Source organism: Gossypium hirsutum, chromosome A02 (assembly GCF_007990345.1).
Source record: "Gossypium hirsutum isolate 1008001.06 chromosome A02, Gossypium_hirsutum_v2.1, whole genome shotgun sequence".
In the NCBI taxonomy this organism is placed as follows: Eukaryota; Viridiplantae; Streptophyta; class Magnoliopsida; order Malvales; family Malvaceae; genus Gossypium; species Gossypium hirsutum.
Window position 1 is genome coordinate 14,489,606 of NC_053425.1, and position 3,096 is coordinate 14,492,701.

General features: G+C 37.2%; 1 non-coding gene across 1 annotated transcript; it reads right to left on the minus strand.

The window, feature by feature from the left end:
• Window positions 1–246: 246 nt before the first annotated feature.
• Window positions 247–353, minus strand: LOC121217271 (small nucleolar RNA R71). Its single transcript, XR_005913375.1, has one exon. It is a non-coding gene; the product is annotated as a small nucleolar RNA R71 (small nucleolar RNA).
• Between the last annotated feature and the right edge of the window lie 2,743 nt (window positions 354–3,096).

Consider the following 3,096-nt stretch of genomic DNA (forward strand, 5'->3'; position numbering starts at 1 on the left):
TTTGTTCAGTTTGATGGTTTGCAGGACGAGGATCCCAACGCTCACTTGGTAAATTTTCTAGAACTTTGTGACACTTTTAAAATTAATGGCGTTTCTGATGATTCCATTCGCCTTCAGTTATTCCTTTTTTCATTGAGGAACAAAGCTAAACAGTGGTTCAACTCGTTACCACGAGGGTCAATCACTACTTGGGAACAAATGACAGAAAAGTTTTTATTAAAATATTTTTTACCGACAAAAAGGGCTAAATTACGTAATGATATCTCTTCTTTTGTGCAGATGGATTTAGAAACACTCTACGATGCATGGGAGAGATAAAAGGATCTGTTGAGAAGGTGCCCTCACCATGGGTTACCACTCTGGCTACAGGTTCAAAAGTTTCACAATGGCCTGAATCCTTCGACTAGACAGATGATTGACGCAGCTACTGGTGGAACTATCAATAATAAGACACCTGAGGATGCTTATGAATTTATAGAAGAGATGTCACTGAATAATTATCAGTGGCAAGTCATGAGGACAAAGCCAACGAAAATAGCCAGCATTTTTAACGTTGATTCGGTCACCATGCTCTCTAATCAGGTAGAACTTTTGAATAGAAAATTTGACGATTTTCTTGGTTCTTCATAGGTTCACCCAGTAATGCAGTGCGAAGCAAGTGGATGTGGATCAAGCAATTCAGAATACCCACCCTATGGCCACAACATGGAGAACGAGAAATTATATTACATGGGAAATAATCCTCGATCTCAAAATAGTGCTTATAGTAACACTTACAATGCAGGTTGGAGGAACTGCCCAAATTTTTCATGGGGAGGCCAAGGAAATTAGAGACCACCACCACCTCCAAGCTTCCAACAAACACCCTACCAACAAGAGAAAAAGCTGAACCTTGAAGAAATGCTAACAAAATTCATCTCGGTGTCAGAAACTCATTTTTAGAATACCGAGACAGCACTTAAGAATCAACAAGTGTCGATCCAAAGGCTCAAAATTTAGATAGGCCAACTTGCTAAATTGATTTCAGAAAGACCACTAGAAAGTCTACTTAATAACACCGAACCCAACCCAAAAGAGCATGGGAAAGCAGTTACACTAAGGAGTGAGAAAGCGTTAGCTGAATCTAAAAAGAAGCTACCACAAGAAGCTGACAGAAACGAATGAGAGGAAGTAAAACCCGAAAACAATTCAATGCCAAAGGAATATAAACCACCGATCCCGTATCCAGCAAAGTTGAAGAAAGATCGCATAGATGTACAATTCAGTAAATTTCTTGAACTTTTCAGACAACTGCATATTAACTTACCTTTTGTTGAAGCTATATCACAGATGCCTACATACGCCAAATTTTTAAAGGAGCTTCTAACAAACAAAAGGAAATTTGAAGACCTGTCTACAGTGAAGCTTAATGAGGAATGCTCGGCCATACTCCAGAATAAACTACCAACCAAACTAAAAGATCCAGAAAATTTTACTATCTCCTGCTTAATTGGTAGTTTGAATGTTGATAAGGTACTAGCTGATTTAGGCTCTAGCATTAATTTGATGCCATATAAAATGTTTAAACAACTTGGTCTTGGTGAACCTAAACCCATTAGGATGAGTATTCAATTAGCTGATAGATCTGTTAAATATCCTAGGGGAATTATAGAGGATGTACTTGTAAAAGTCAAAAAATTCATATTCTCTTTTGATTTTGTTGTGCTTGACATGGATCAGGATGTTGAAGTGTCTTTAATCTTAGGTCGTCCTTTTTTAGCCACTGCTAGGGCTGTTATTGATGTGGGTGATGGTAAATTGGTACTTAGAGTAGGTGACAAAGAGATTATCTTTAAAATTTATGATGCCATGAGATTTTCTAGGGAACAGGATGACTCATGTTATTTTATTGACTCTATTTATCATGCTAATAAAGATTCTTTTCAGGAAATTATATATAAGGACACGTTGGAACTGTGTCTTGCCCAAGGAGAGGAGGGGATGATAATTCTAAGATAGGAACTGAACTGAATCTCAATGAACCCTCCCCAAGACTAACAGAATATGAGGGTATTAAGGTAAATGATGAACCTAAGCAAAAATTCTTTATTGAAGAACCTCCCAAACTGGAACTTAAACAATTGCCGAATCACTTGGAATATGCATTCCTTGGAAATAACTCTACATTACCAGTGATTATTGCGTCTAACTTGCAACCCAAAGAGAAAGATGAATTACTCTAAGTCTTAAGAGAGCATAAAAGGGCCATAGCTTGGAAAATTTCTGACATTAAAGGGATTAGTCTTTCTTTTTGCACCCACAAAATTTTAATAGAAGATAAATATAAGCCATGCACGCAAGCCCAAAGACAACTGAGCCCTAACATGAAGGAATTTGTTAAAGATGAGGTAGTTAAACTTCTAGATACTGGAATTATTTATCCTATTTCTGACAGTTTTTGGGTAAGTCCAGTGCAAGTTGTTCCTAAGAAAGGAGGCATGGCTGTGGTAGCCAATGAGAAGAATGAATTAATCCCAACAAGGATAGTCACAAGTTGGAGAGTTTGCATTAATTATAGGAAGCTAAATGATGCCACGAGAAAAGATCACTTCCCCCTTCCATTCATTGACCAAATGTTGGAAAGATTTTTGGGGCTCATGTACCACTGCTTTTAGATAGACTCTCTGGCTATTTCCAAATCCCAATAGCTCCTGAAGATCAAGAAAAGACAACATTTACATGTCCATACGGTACGTTTGCTTATCATAGAATGCCTTTTGGATTATGTAATGCTACTGCTACTTTTCAACACTGTATGATGGCCATTTTTGACAAACTCTTAGAAGGTGTCATGGAGGTATTTATGGATGATTTCTCGATTTTCAGTAACTCTTTCTATCTTTGCCTTAAAAATTTAAAACGAGTGTTAATAAGATGTGAGGAAACAAACCTTGTGCTTAACTGGGAAAAATGTCACTTTATGGTTCAAGAAGGTATTGTGTTAGGACATAAAATTTCTAGTAGAGGGATTGAGGTTGATAAATCTAAAATTGAAACCATTGAAAAATTACCTCCCCCTAATTCGGTTAAGGCTAGTAGGAGCTTTTTAGGACATTT